Source organism: Gorilla gorilla, chromosome 21, assembly GCF_029281585.2.
Source record: "Gorilla gorilla gorilla isolate KB3781 chromosome 21, NHGRI_mGorGor1-v2.1_pri, whole genome shotgun sequence".
Lineage (NCBI taxonomy): Eukaryota > Metazoa > Chordata > Mammalia > Primates > Hominidae > Gorilla > Gorilla gorilla.
In genome coordinates this window covers 46,594,515-46,610,609 of record NC_073245.2, presented here as the reverse complement: position 1 = coordinate 46,610,609, position 16,095 = coordinate 46,594,515, and the positions used below count along the sequence as shown (strand labels likewise).

The following is a 16,095-nucleotide window of genomic DNA, read 5'->3' as shown; positions in this document are numbered from 1 at the left end:
ATGGAAGAAGTACACAAATACAATAAGGCAAACAAAATGCCTTGAAACTGTAAACGCTGTCTTGAGTTTTTATGCAAATTTAGGTTTCTGTTTAAAAGTTTAAATATAAAACAATTATGATGGCTTCTCAATTCTGCAAAAATGAAACAGAACAATAATTCCTACTGAGATGAACCCTATAAAATCCAACCTACTTCATTCTGTGCTTACATACAAAAATGCTCAAAGCTAAAATTTGGTCTCAACCATAAGGACTAGCTCATTTTCTTGGCATAATACATATATTTTTTCCTTTACCTTGTTTATTTAAATTACACTATTTCAGATGTTTTATAACCAAAATCTGCTAAAAGAACCCTCTTATTTTAAATATGAAAGATAAACAGCATAAAGTCAATAGAAGTCATCCAGAATATATTCAGAAATGAGATGTAACCTAAAAGCCTTAACACCATATTGCACAAGATATTATTCTGATTCAAATGGCTTGTTATGACAAGGGTCCTCAAAGACATCATTATCACATTATGTAGTTATTACTTCCTCCTCAATATCCAAAAGCCTGATTGCCATAGAACGACCATATTAAAAAAAGTAAATTAAGGGGCAGTGAGAAAAGTCCAATATCTGGCTGCTGATATTCTGCATGATAAAGGTACTCATCTCCATCAACAGTCGCTCATCTCCACTAATAATTTATTGCAAGAAAATGCCCTAATAGTACAGTATAAATTATTCTAAATATAAATTAACATTAATTACAAAGTTGCAAAAAATTTTAAATCTCTACAAAAATTAAGTATATTTTAAAAACTAAAATTAACTTCATGTAGAAAAGATTAATGAAAGCACAGACTGCAAACATTTTTAAGAACAATGACTCTCCAGATAATTACAGAGAATCATTATGGTAGAATTGTGAGGTGCTCTGCCAAAAACATCCTAGTAATTTCAATAATTTATGTACATATACATACTAGTTTTACATAACTAAAATTCACCAAGCATTTTAAATTCATGAAAAGAATAAAAATCACTATTTGTATAATATCAAAAAAATTAGAAATAACCTAATTATCAATTGGCATATTCATATATTAAATAAATCACATATTCATACCACAGAACAGATTACTATGCAGGTATCAAAATAAGTAACTTATTAATGACTGAAATTGAAAGATCCCAAGAATATCTTTAAAGCTGCAGAACAACATGCATGAGTTGGGGTGGGGTAAATCACAAAATGATCACCCCATCAGTATGTACAGTATGATATTATTTTTGCAAACTAAAACACTATATATTCCTATGGGTACAAATACTTGTAAATAAACGCAGAAAAAGTATACATTCCATTGAGGAGGAGGGCACCTGTGTACTCAAGTACGTGGTCATAGGGAACTGTAGTTTTGTATGTATTGTTTGAAGTTCTAAAAATAAGACATGTATCACTGTTGACTTGTACAATTTTAAAAACAGCATAAAACAGAGTAGAAGAAAATACATAATCCACACTTCAAGTCCCATCCTCTCCCCTGAGCGCCAGACTCTTAGTTCTGACTATTATTTATAACTGTATACATGGTTAAAATGATTAAATCTAGGCCGGGCGTGGTGACTCACTCCTGTAATCCCAGCACTCTGGGAGGCCAAGACGGGTGAATCACTTGAGGTCAGGAGTTCAACACCAGCCTGGCCAACACGTTGAAACCCCGTCTGTATTAAAAATACAAAAAATTAGCTGGGCGTGGTGGTGGATACTTGTAATTCCAGCTACTCAGAAGTCTGAGGCAGGAGAATCGCTTGAACCCGGGAGGCAGTAAGCCAATACTGCGCCATTGCACTCCAGCCTGGGCAACAGGAGCAAAACTCCATCTCAAAAAAGAAAAAAAAAAAAGATTAAATCTAGGCTGGGCACAGTGGCTCACGCCTGTAATCCCAGCACTTTGGGAGGTTAAGGTAGGTGGATCACCTGAGGTCAGGAGTTCGAGACCTGCCTGGGCAACATAGTGAAACCTCGTCTCTACTAAAAATACAAACATTAGCCAGGTATGGTGGTACACGCTTGTAATCCCAGCTACTTGGGAGGCTGAGGCGGGAGGACCGTTCAACCTGGAAGGCTGACATTGCAGTGAACCAACATCGTGCCATTGCACTCCAGCCTGGGCAATACAGCTAGACTTCATCTCAAAAAAAAAAAAAAAGATTATTCTTGTCAATTCTATACCATGTATTACAGAAGACATTATAGCATGGTAATTATGTATGCCAACTGTGAAGTCAGACAGATCTAGATCAACATTCCTGAACTGTTACTCTGTGAACTTGAGCAAATTACTGAATTTCTCTAAGCCACACTTTCTTCATCCATAAATGTAGATAATCTATAATTTATAGTTTCATTTTAAAGACTGACAGAGTATCTGCAGAATTAAAGACAGTTGTAGGAAAACTGCCTGTTGCATGCAAGAGTGATGCCATCTTGAAGTGAAACCATCATGCTAACCAATTTTTTTTTTTTTTGGGACAGAGTCTCACTCTGTCGCCCTGGCTGGAGTGCAGTGGCACAGTCTTAGCTCACTGCAACCTCCACTTCCCAGGTTCAAGCACCTCTCCTGCCTTAGCCTCCCCAGTAGCTGGGACTACAGGCACCCACAACTACACCTAGCTAATTTTTGTATTTTTAGTAGAGATGGGGTTTCACCATGCTGGCCAGGCTGGTCTCAAACTCCTGACCTCAAATGATCCACCCACCTTGGCCTCCCAAAGTGCCTGGCCCTGACCAATGTTTGATTCCTGCATACCAAGGTGTTCTTCAGCACAGTCTTTAAACAATGCCTGTAACATAGATAACCCCTTAAAAAGATGCTTATCTAACCTCCCCAGTGGTCATGACTTTGAGTAATAAAGTCTGAAACATGATCACCTGCACATTACCCTAAAGGGATAATGTCCCTAATGGACACTTTCTAGTGGTTGTAGGGATCTACTATCTCATGGCCAACCGAGACATCACTTCTGTTCCTAAGTTTCTACTGAATATGTTTTTCTAAGAAACTGGATTTCTTAGTCTCTTTCCCATTTTCTTACAGTTAATCTTTTTCACCCTTAAGTGTTTCTCTTTTGTAGCATCTAGTCTGCAGTTCCTTTCCCACGAAGTCAAAATTAGTGACTAAAATCTGCATATTCTTACTGCATTGTTACTCACACAGAGAGCATGGCATCAATTTTTATAATTCTAATTACAGTTGGCTCTTGCCCAACAACTGGTTTGAACTGCACAGATCCACTTATATGCAGCCTTTTTTCAACCACACACAGATTGAGGCCAGGAGCAGTGGCTCACGTCCGTAATCCCAGTACTTTGGAAGGCTGAGCAGGGAGGGTTGCTTGAGCCCAGAAGGTTGAAAGCAGTGTGGGCAACATAGTGAGACTTCATTTCTATTTAATTAACATTTTTTTAAAAATAATAAAAAATAAAAATAAAAAACACCAATTGAAAATACAGTACTCATGGGATGTGAAACCCAAGTCTATGGGAAGGACTTTTCACATACGCAGGTTCCACAGGGCGTACTTCAGAGCACGCACTGATGTGGTTATATGTGGTGGTCCTAGAAGCAATCCCCACATATACCAAGGGATGATTGTATTTATATTATAGGTCTCTCTTAGATTTTCATTTTAAGTTCTAGGACAGCAAAGGTGCTCTTATCTTCATCTCTTGTTTTCTGTTATAAGGGGACTAAAGTGAAACTTTATGCATTGTGTTTTCACTTGTTGCCTTTGTGTTATCTTCATAGACCTAAGAACAAAAAAAATTCTTTGTAACTTCACATTCATAATTAGAGACTCTTTTGAATAGGCTATTAGTGCTCTCATTTGGAGGAGAAATGTTAGACAGTGGTGAGTGTTTTGGATTGTAATAGATACTTTTAAGCCTTTGTATGTCTCAGTAAGAAAGATGTCCTAAATTCAAGTCCTTTTGAGGAGTTAGAGAAAACTTTGCCCTGAGTATCATAACTTTTTTGTTTATTGGTTGGACAGATATGTGAGAACAAAATCCTGTCTCTACAGAAAATAAAAATAAAGTTAGCTGGATGTGGTGGTATGTGCCTGTTGTCCCAGTTAACGGGGAGGCTGAGGCACAAAGATCGCCAGAGACCAGCAGGTAGAGGCTGCAGTGAGCTGTGATAAGGCCACTGCAATCCATCTTGGGCGACAGAGCAAGACCTCATCTCAAAAAAAAAAAGAAAAGAAAGAAAAGAAAAGCAAGCAAACAAGATTTAAAAACAAACAAGCAAACAAACAAACTAAAAGCCTTCAGAAGACCAGCCTGGGCAATACAGTGAGACTCCCAGCTCTACAAAAAATTTAAAAATTAGCCAGATGCAGTGGTGCATGCCTATAGTCCCAGCTACATGGGAGGCCAAACTGGGAGGACCGCTTGAACTCACAAGTTGAGGCAGCAGTGAACCGTGACTGCACCTCTGCATTCCAGCCTGGGCAACACATTGAGACCGTGTCTCAAAAAAAAAAAAAAAAAAAAAAAAAAAGCCTTCACAAGTACAGCGGTATGCAATCTATAGCTTTACTTAGCACTGTAAACCATTGTGACTGGAACAAATGAAGATACAGTTTGAATCTAAATCATGGCTGGGTGCTGTGGCTCACGCCTGTAATCCCAGCACTTTGGGAGGCCGAGGCGGGTAGATCACAAGGTCAAGAGATTAAGACCATCCCGGCCAACATGGTGAAACCCTATCTCCACTAAAAATTCAAAAATCAGCCAGGCATGATGGCAGGTACCTGTAATCCCAGCTACTTGGGAGGCTGAGGCAAGAGAACCGCTTGAACCCAGGAGGCAGAGGTTACAGTGAGCTAAGATCATGCCACTACACTCCAGTCTGGGTGACAGAGCGAGACTCCATCTCAAAAAAGAAAAAAAAAAAATCTAGTAACAATATTTTAAAACTCTATTACCTATTAGTCTGTCAGTTACAAAGAAACTCAAAACAGAGTCTTTTTTTTTTTTTTTTGAGACAGGGTCTCCCTCTGTTGCCTATGCTAGAGTGATCGAGCTCACTGCAGCCTCAACCACCTGGGCTGAAACAATCCTCCTGCTTCAGCCTCCTGAGTAACTGAGACTAACAGCCACATACCACAGGCCCATCTAATTTTTTACAGGGAGATAGAGACAGGGTCTCACTATATTGCCCGGGCTAGTCTCGAACTTCTGGGCTCAAGTAAGTCATCCTCCTGCCTTGGCCTCCCAAAGTGCTGGGATTACAAGGATAAGCCACTGTGCCCAGCTGGGTCAATACTTAGCACTTTATAAATTTTTTCTTTTTTTTGAGACAGACATTCACTGTGTCGCCCAGGCTGGAGTGCAGGGGCACAATCTCCCCTCACTGCAACCTCTGCTTCCTGGGTTCAAGCAATTCTCCTGCCTCAGCCTCCCTAGTAGCTGGGATTACAGGCATGCATGACATCTGGCTAATTTTTTTTGTATCTTTAGTAGAGATGGGGTTTTGCCATGTTGGCCAGGCTGGTCTCGAATGCCTGACCTCAGGTGATCTGCCCGCCTCGGCCTCCCAAAGTGCTGAGATTACAGGCATGAGCCATCACACCCGGCCTATAAATCATTTATTTTGAGTAATGTTTACTACTACACTAGAAAAATGTGACAGACAGAATGCCCAACGTAGAAAGAAGGTGCTAAAACACTGCCAGAGGTAAAATTAACCTTAACATCTTCCTGAAAAGGCAGTGGAAACAAAAATGTGGAAAGGGATAGACATACTTCAGAAGATTATTTCAATGATATCTTGTCTCTTAAGCAACAAACATTTATAGCCTTATTTTAAATATGTATCTTATTTATAGAGAAATTATTAAACAGGATATTGTGAAATTTGCTTGGTTTATTTTCAGAAATAACACATCCAACATAATCAGATATTTACAGGCCACATCTATTGTGACTTAGAAAACCTTTAAGTAATTTAATATAGCCCTATATTTTCTTAAAAGAATCCACCAAAATGACATTTCATAAGACACAAAAAAACTAAGGAGAAAAACTGCTTGTGACAGAAAGTCCAGAGTTCAAAGAGCTAAAGTATATAGTGGTATTCAGAGAACTAAACCCTAATGAAGTCACACTCTCAAACAATCTTACTATAAAATACAGAAGCATGTGTGGTAAATTAGAAATACATACCGAGTAATATGTCTCCCTTGGACAGGGCTACTCTGTCATGTTCCCAAAAACACTACTCAAGTGAAAAACTAGATCCCATTATCTAGGGGCACAGTAGCAAAGACTAGCTAGAAGGAACACAGGAACATTTTTAGATCCCATTCTCCGCTAATAATCACAAAGGACCTTAGCCAGGTGTGGTGGCAGGCACCTGTGATCCCAGCTACTTGGAAGCTGAGAATTGCTTGATCCCAGGAGGCAGAGACTGCCATGAGCTGAGATCGTACCACTGCACTACAGCCTGGGCAAGAGATCAAGACTCTGCCTCAAAAAAAAAAAAAAAAACAACAACAACAAAGGAGCCGACTTTGGTGCATGGGCTACTGAAGGTATTGGTAGAAGGAATAAAAGTTTATTTAGATTGGAACAGAGGGTAAATACCCATTTCCATAATTTAATTTCTCAGCAAAGCAAGTGGGAAGAAACCCAAAACCCCTCATGATAGGGAAAGCGGTTGCTTTCCTATTTACTAGGAAAAATTGACTTAATTGACTTAACAAGGAGGTAGAATATGAACCATTCTCTACCATGTAACAGTAACACTTTGGTTCTGAACATCACACAATGATCTCAGAACACTAAAAGCTCCTTTCCCATTTTCCAACCAAATACATCAGTATGGATTCTAAAGCATATGCGAAAAAGGACAATTATACTGTTCAAAGAGAAAAAGAGGAAGCTACAACTTTCGAGGTTCAACAGTATGAACACAGAGTTTAAGGAAATTGGCACCAGGATCTAACTTTTAGCATTCATTTGCTGGTTTGAACTCTGTACCTAATATTCCAGAAGGTGATTTCTTCCCCTTTCTGACAAACAGCTTTCTGACAAACATTTCAAAATTAACTATTATTACAAGTTGTTTCTAGCTTTGACTACTGCTAGAGTTTAAAGCATTTGCCACAATAAATATAAATATTGTTGTACTACTATAAGTATTGTTCTCTTGCAAACAATGCTTGTGTGAAATTATACATCTAATTATATATAATGTTGAATTTTCTGGCTCTAAGGAATCCTTGTTTCTGGCCAGAGGTGGTGCTTCATGCCTGTAATCCCAGCACTTTGCAAGGCCAAGGTGAGCGGATCACCTAAGGTCAGGAGTTCGAGACCAGCCTGGCCAACACAGTGACACCCTGTCTCTGCTAAAAAAAAAAAAAAAAACACCACACACACACACACACACAAAATTAGCTGGATGTGGTGGCATGCACCTACTGTAGTCCCAGCTCCTCGGTAGGCTGAGGCAGGAGAATGGCTTGAATCTCAGAGGCAGAGGTTACAGTGAGCTGAGATCACACCACTGCACTACAGCCTGAGTGACAGAGTGAGACTCAGTCTTAAAAAAAAAAAAAATTCTTGTTTCTGACCATCTCTAAATATCTATACATTCTCAAAATATAAGACCCTAATAGCCAGGTGCGGTGGCTCACGCCAGTAATCCCAACATTTTAGGAGGCCGAGGCAGGTGGATCACGAAGTCAGGAGATCAAGACCAACCTGGCTAACACGGTGAAACCCCGCCTCTACTAAAAATACAAAAAAAATTAGCCAGGCATGGTGGCGGGCGCCTGTAATCCCAGGTACTTGGGAGGCTGAGGCAGGAGAATGGCATGAACCCGGGAGGCAGAGCTTGCAGTGAGCTGAGGACGTGCCACTGCACTCCAGCCTGGGCGACAGAGCGAGACTCCGTCTCAAAAAAAAAAAAAAAAAAAGACCCTAATATCCACCATGCCTCATCCTTCCAGCAAACTTTCCTCAGACCATTTCTAAACATTATTTAAGAATTACAGGCAGCTGGGCACGGTGGCTCACGCCTGTAATCCCAGCACTTTGGGAAGCTGAGGCGGGTGGATCACAAGGTCAGGAGTTCAAGACCAGCCTGCCCAAGATGGTCAAACCCCGTCTCTACTAAAAATACAAAAATGAGCTGGACATGGTGGTGCATGCCTGTAATCCCAGTTACTCAGGAGGCTGAGGAAGAGAATTGCTTGAAGCCGGAAGGCGGAGGTTGCAGTGAGACAAGATCGCGCCACTGCACTCCAGCCTGGGCGACAGAGCAAGACTCTATCTCAAAAAAAAAAAAAAAAAAAAAAGAATTACAGGCCTCGGCTGGTCCAACTGCACTGGTATTTACAACTAACTGATCACAACCAGTTACAGATTTCTTTGTTCCTTCTCCACTCCCACTGCTTCACTTGACTTTAAAAAAAAAAAAAAAAAGAGGCCGGACACAGTGGCTCACGCCTGTAATCCAAAAGCACTTTGGGAGGCTGAGGCAGGTGGATCACCTGAGGTCAGGAGTTCAAGAGCAGCCTGACCAACACGAATAAACCCCGTCTCTACTATAAATACAAAATTAGCCGGGTGCAGTGGCGCATGCCTGTAATCCCAGATACTCGGGAGGCTGAGACAGAAGAATAGCTTGAACCCAGGAGGCGAAGGTTGCGACGAGCCGAGATTGTGCCACTGCACTCCAGCCTAGGCAACAAGAGTGAAAACTCCATCTCAAAAAAAAAAAAAAAAAAGAATTACAGACCAGTCCTGGTGGCTCATGCCTGTAATCCTGGCACTTTGGGAGGCTAAGGTGAGAGGATCACTTGAGCCTAGGAGTTCTGAGACCAACCTGGCCAACCCAGTGAAACCCCATTTCTATTAAAAATAATAATAATAAATACACACATATACATATCAGCCAGGCACAGTGACAGTGGCTCATGCCTGTAACCCCAGCACTTTGGGAGGCTGAGGCAGGCGGATCACCTGAGGTCAGGAGTTTGAGACCAGCCTGACTAACATGGAGAAACCCCATCTCTACTGATAATACAAAATTAGCTGGGCGTGGTGGCGCATACCTGTAATCCCAACTACTCGAGAGGCTGAGGCAGGAGAATTGCTTGAACTGAGGAGGCGGAGGTTGCAGTGAGCCAAGATTGCACCATTGCACTCCAGCCTGAGCAACAAGAGCAAAACTCTGTCTCAAAAAAAAAAAAAAAAAAAAAAATTTTATCAAGCCCAAGACTGGCATGGTGGCTCACGCCTGTAATCCCACCCCCAATACCTTGGGAGGTCAAGGTAGGAGGGTTGCTTGAGACCAGGAGTTCAACACCAGCCTGGGCAACATAGCAAGACACTATCTCTACAAAAAATAAAAATAAATTACCCAGGCATGGTGGTATGCACCTGTGGTCCCAGCTACTCAGGAGACTGACACAGGAGCATCGCCAGAGCCCAAGAGGTCAAGACTATAGTGAGCCATGATCATGCCACTGCATTCCCGGCTGAGCAACAAAGTAGGACCCTGTCTGAAAAAAAATTTTAAAAAGGACTGGGCGCGGTGGCTCATGGCTGTAATATCAGCACTTTGGGAGGCTGAGGCAGGCGGATCACAAGGTCAGGAGTTCGAGACCAGCCTGACCAACATGGTGAAACTCCGTTTCTACTAAAAATACAAAAATTAGCCGGGCGTGGCGGTGCGTGCCTGTAATCCCAGCTACTCAGGAGGCTAAGGCAGGAGAATTGCTTGAAGCCAGGAGGCAGAGGTTTCAGTGAACAGAGATCATGCCACTGCACTCCAGCCTGGGCTACAAGGCAAGACTCTGTCTCAAAATAATAATAATAATAATAATAATAATAATAATAATAATAATAATAAAAAGAATTATTGGCTGAGCGTGGTGGCTCACACCTATAATCCCAGCACTCTGGGAGGCCAAGGCAGGTGGATCACTTGTGGTCAGGAGTTCAAGACCAGCCTGGCCAACATGGTGAAACCCCATCTCTACCAAAAATACAAAAAAATTAGCTGGGCATGGTGGCAGGCGCCTGTAATTCCAGCCACTTGAGAGGCTGAGACAGAGAATCACTTGAACCCAGGAGGCAGAGGTTGCAGTATGCTGAGATCACGCCACTGCACTCCAGCCTGGGTGACAAGGCGAGACTCCATCTCAAGAAAAGAAAAAAGAATTATCAAGTAAACTGAAAGTCAATACTGAGTCACTGAGTAATATGTATATGCACTTTATTAACAAAATTCATGCATTTTCCTTAAAAGGAGCCAAAAAGCATTGTTATTCAGATTGTGTCAAAAACCTAGAATAAAATGACACAAATAAGAGTTTACATCCAAGAGCCCTCAATACTAGGAAGGGGAGAGGAACCAAATTACCACTTACCTATTAGGAAACAACTAGGATTATGAAAGCAAAATCAATTCTACATTCCAATTTGAGTCTGTAGATTTTCACCTTAGTATTCTATCCCAAGATTAGCCCCTCCCATTAAATTCAAAAAGAAACAGAATAGAAATATTATTCCAAAGAAGGCAAAATACCACATACATCTTATTTGTTCTCACAGGTAAACAAATGGAAATCTAAGAAAGATTTATTGATTGTCCAGTAAGGCAAAGATTTTTGTAGATATGACACCAAACACGTTATTCATTAAAGAAAACAATTGAGAAATTGAGTGTTTTGAGTTTTTCTTTCCTTTTTTAGAGACAGGGACTTGCTCTGTTGACAGGGCTAGGGTACAGTGATGTGATCATGGCTCACTACAGCCTGGAACTCCTGGGCTCAAGGGATCCTACTGCCTCATTCTCCCCCAAATAGCTGGGACTACATACAGGCACACACGCCAGGCGCGGTGGCTCACGTCTGTAATCTCAGCACTTTGGGAGGCCAAGGAGGGCGGATCACGAGGCAAGGAGTTCGAGACCAGTCTGGCCAACATGGTGAAACCCCGTCTCTACTAAAAAAAACAAAAAATTAGCCGAGCATGGTGGCGTGCGCCTGTAGTCCCAGCTACCCGGGAGTCTGAGGCAGGAGAATCACTTGAACCCAGGAGGCGGAGGTTGCGGTGAGCAGAGATCGCGCCATTACACTCCAGCCTGGGCGACAAAGCAAGACTCCATCTCAAAAAAAAAAAAAAAAAAAAAAATTAGCCAGGCGTGGTGGCACACACCTGTAGTCCCAGCAGGACAATCACTTGAACCCAGGAGGTGGAGGTTGCGGTGAGCAGAGATCGTGCCATTGCACTCCAGCCTGGGCGACAAAGCAAGACTCCATCTCAAAAAAAAAAAAAAAATTAGCCAGGCATGGTAGCACACACCTGTAGTCCCAGCAGGAGAATCACTTGATCCTGGGAGGTGGAGGCTGCAGTGAGCTGAGATTGCGCCACCACACTCCAGCCTGGGCAACAGAACAAGACTCCATCTCAAAAAACAAAACAAAAAAAAGCAGGCACACACCACCATGTCCAGATAGTTGTTTTTTTGTTTTGTTTCGTTTTGTAGACTTTGTTGGCCAGGCTGGTCTCCAACTCCTGGGCTCAAGCGATCCTCTCGCCTCAGCTTCCCAAACTGCTGGGATTACAGGCGCAAGCCACCATGCCTGGACTTAATGATGTCTTCTAAAGAGTCGAAGTTTCAAACAGGCGCAGTGGCTCACACCGGTAATCCCAGCACTTCGGAAGGCTGAGGGGGGTAGATTACTTGAGACCAGGAGTTCAAGACCAGCCTGGCCAACATGGTGAAACTCCATCTCCACTAAAAATACAAAAATTACCCAGGTGCAGTGACACATACGTGTAATCCCAGCTACTCAGGAGGCTGAGGCAGGAGAATCTCCTGAACCCAGGAGGTGGAGATTACAGTGAGCCACGATTGTGCCACTGCACTCCAGCCTGGGTGACAGAGTGAGACTCTGTCTCAAAAATAAATTAAAAAAGGTTCAAAGTTTCTAATTTTGATTGCACTCAACTTCTTGGGCAGGGCCGGTGGCTCATGCCTGTAATCATAGCACCTTAGGAGGCAAAGGCAGGAAAATCACCTGAGCCCAGGAGTTTGACCAGCCTGGGCAACAATGCAAGACCCCATCTCTATTTTTGCAAAAAAAAAAAAAAGACATCATTAAAAAAATGGAAAGACAAGCAATAGGCTAGGAGATAAAATCTGCAAAACACGTATCTGATAAAGGAGTTGTATCCAGAATTTACAATAAACTCTTACAACTGAGTAAGACAAACAACCCAAGCAAAGTGGATTACCTAAGGTCAGAACAGAAGATGTGGCCCAAAACTAGTATCTCTAGCATAGTTCAGTGTTAATTTCATGATTTAAAATCACAGTTCACGGCAAAAAAGATATCAGGGAAATGAACAAAAAATATGTCATTGCTGTACTTGAGCCTATTCAGTCCTTCAAAAAATTACTAAAATATATAAAATGGAATATTACTCAGCATTTAAAAAGGAACAAAATTCTGACATACGGTACAACATGAAACCTGAAGACATTATGCTAAGTGAAATACACCAGACACAAAAGGACAAATATTGGCCAGGCGCAGTGGCTCACGGCTGTAATCCCAGCTGAGGAAGGCAGATCACAAGGTCAAGAGATTGAGACGATCCTGGTCAACATGGTGAAACCCTGTCTCTATTAAAAATACAAAAATTAGCTGGGCGTGGTGGCGCACGCCTGTAGTTCCAGCTACTCGGGAGACTGAGGCAGGAGAATTGCTTGAACCTGGGAGGCAGAGGTTGCAGTGAGCCAACATCGCACCACTGCACTCCAGCTTGGTGACAGAGCGAGACTCTGTCTCAAAAAAAAAAGGGGGGGGCCAGGTGCAGTGGTTCACACCTATAATCCCAGCACTTTGGGAGGCCAAGGCAGGCAGATCACGAGGTCAGGAGATTGAGACCATCCTGGCTAACACAGTGAAACCCTGTCTCTACTAAAAACACAAAAAGAAATTAGCCGGGAGTGGTGGTGGGTGCCTGTACTCCCAGCTACTTGGGAGGCTGAGGCAGGAGACTGGCGTGAACCCAGGAGGCGGAGGTTGCAGTAAGCCGAGATCGCACCACTGCACTCCAGCCTGGGTGACAGAGCGAGACTCCGTCTAAAAAAAAAAAAAAAAGGACAAATATTGTATGACTCCACTTTTACGATGAGGTGCCTAGAATAGCTGAATTCACAGAGACAGAAAACAGAATAGTAGTTACCAGAGCAGGGAGGAGGTGAAATGGATAATTATTGTTTAATAGGTACAAGTTTCAGTTCTGGATGATGAAAAAGTTCTAGAGACTGATAGTGGTAATGGTCACATAACAAGGTAAATGTACTTAATGTCACTGAACTGAAGACTTAACAATATTTAAAATGGTAAACTATGTAATGTGTATTTTACCACAATAAAAATAAAACTAGGATATTTTCCTAATTTTCTTTGTCCCTTAGAGATGAAAACATCAATTTCTATATAAAATCAACCAGCCAGGCAGAATGAACACACTCCATTCTCCATTCCCTTCCAAAACCTCAGAAAAAAATGAAATAAAGGAATAAAAAAACATAAACCCCAAGGGCTAAAACAAAGGGAGAGATGATAGTAGAGAGATGTAAGCAACATTCTGGGTAACGAAAAACAGCAGCAGCAGGGTTCTGCACATTTCAATATATACAGAATATAGTTTTTAATTAAGACCTATAGTAAATAGCTTTCCTCCAAAAAACTTAAGAACAGAAAAAAATAATCTGTGTGTTTGCTTCAGCAGCACATATACTAAAAAATTAGAACACAGAGATTAGTACATCCTCTGAGCAAGGATAAGGTTAAAATTCACCAAGTGTTCCATATTTTTAGATAAATAAATAAATAATCCAGAATCTCCTTTTGACTACTGACTGACTTTCCACAGAAGCAAATGCAGTTAATCTCTCTCTCACATTATTTTCCTTCCCATTTCCAAAACAGCTATAATTAAATGAACCACCTAAAAATCTCTTTTAATTGCAGAACAAATGAATTCCAAAAACTAGGTTAGACCATCCTTCAAAAATAAAAGGAAAGTGCCTTTTTCATTAAATGAGATTTAGATTTAGCTCATTTGACCCTACTGCTGCATTTCTATGACAGGCAATTTTCTGTACTTTTTTAAAGGCCCAGTTCAGTATTTTTATTCATCCATGAGAAAAACTTTGCTATATCTCAGATATTCTTTTTTTTTGAGACGGAGTTTCGCTCATCGCCCAGGCTGGAGTACAATGGCGCAATCTCTGCTCACTGCAACCTCTGCCTCCTGGGTTAAGGAATTCTCCAGCCTCAGCCCACCGAGTATCTGGGATTATAGGTGCGTCACCACCCCACCCGGCTAATTTTCTTGGTATTTTTAGTACAGATGGGGTTTCACCATGTTGGCCAGGCTGCTCTCGAACTCCTGACCTCAGGTGATCCTCCCGCCTTGGCCTCCCAAAGTGCTGGGATTACAGGCGTGAGCCACTGTGCCCGGCCTACATCTGCTTTTAATACAGATCTCAGATATTCTTAATACTCAGACTATACCTAACACACTATTCAGCTTACTTGTGAAAAAGACTATAGTCTCTAAAATAATGACATTTTGTATTTGGCCAAGAATAAGGAATAACTTCCCAGGTATGTTTAAAAAAAAAAAAAAGTTTCATGAGAAGTATAAACAGAACAAAATCTAAATCTTATTTAGAAAATAACATCCTAAAAATCACTTTCTCAGGTTATGCTGAACATATTCTACCTTTCTACATTTATTGGTTTCTTTAGACATTCTGAATCATAATTTTTTTTTTTTTTTTTTGAGACAGGGTCTCACTCTGTTGCCTAGGCTGGAGTACTGTGATACAATCACAGGTAAATTACTGCAGTCTTGACCTCCCGGGACCAGGTAATCCTCCCACCTCAGCCTCCTGGGTAGCTGGGACTACAGGCGCACACGCCACCATGCCCAACTAATTTTTTGTGTTTTTCGTAGAGACAGGGTTTCTCCATGTTGCCCAGGCTGGTCTTGAATACCTGGGCTCAAGCGATCTGCCCGCCTGGGACTCTCAAAGTGCTGGCATTACAGGTGTAAGCCACCGCGCCCAGCCATATCAGTTATCTCAAGTTTCTGCAGCAAAATTCTACATCTTTCTAAGAGCAAGCCATTTGTCATTGTTTCCAAACCTTGGTAAATATGAAAATTCAATGTATAAACTAAGGTCTAATGAAATATACCAGAGGTTAACCGAGATAACCAAAAACCCCAAACAAGAAATGTGATGAGCAATTACACTACTTTGGTGGTTTTTTCTTTTTGAGACAGGGTCTCGCTCTGTTGCCCAGGCTGGAGTGCAGCAGTTCAATCTCGGCTCATTGCAACCTCCGCCTCCCGGTTTCCAGCAATACTCATGCCTCAGCCTCCCAAGTAGCTAGGACTACAGGAGTGTAACACCACACCCGGCTAATTTTTTATATTTTTAGTAGACACGAGGTTTCGCCCTATTGGCCAGGCTGGTCTCAAACTCCAGCCTCAAGTGATCTGCCCACCTCAGCCTCTCAAGTGCTGGGATTACAGGTGTGAGCCACCATGCCTGGCCTGGTTTTTCTTTCTATTCTATTTGTGCAAGCTGGGAAATCGTAAGAAAACGTATGTAATCCATCAACAAGGACACTGTTGGGACTGAGTAAGGAATAAAGCAAGATTCACAACGTGAAAAGAGGAATATAGCCTGCACACAATATCTTCCCATATCCCAGTTTGTACAAAAGTCAATAGAGAAAAAGCTTTCAAAATTGGCCCTCTTTAATGCAATCTTTCGTCTCTTATACAAGCTTTTCCCCCTTTATTTTCATTCCCACTGACACCTCCATAGCCTAGTCTCCCTGCCTCCAACCATAGTAAATACTACAGACAATTTTGCCAAATAAATCTTCACAAAATACCATTTAATCCTATCAGCCAATAGGTCTCAAGGTTATTCAAAATAAGAGGCTTGACTCTTCTCAAATTTTCAAAACTTTTGCCTATTACCA

At 41.7% G+C, this 16,095-nt stretch overlaps 1 protein-coding gene across 8 annotated transcripts in view; it reads right to left on the bottom strand.

Moving 5' to 3' along the window:
- Window positions 1-16,095, bottom strand: part of ITCH (itchy E3 ubiquitin protein ligase) — a 142,317-nt gene that overhangs the window by 112,858 nt on the left and 13,364 nt on the right. The window lies entirely within an intron of this gene.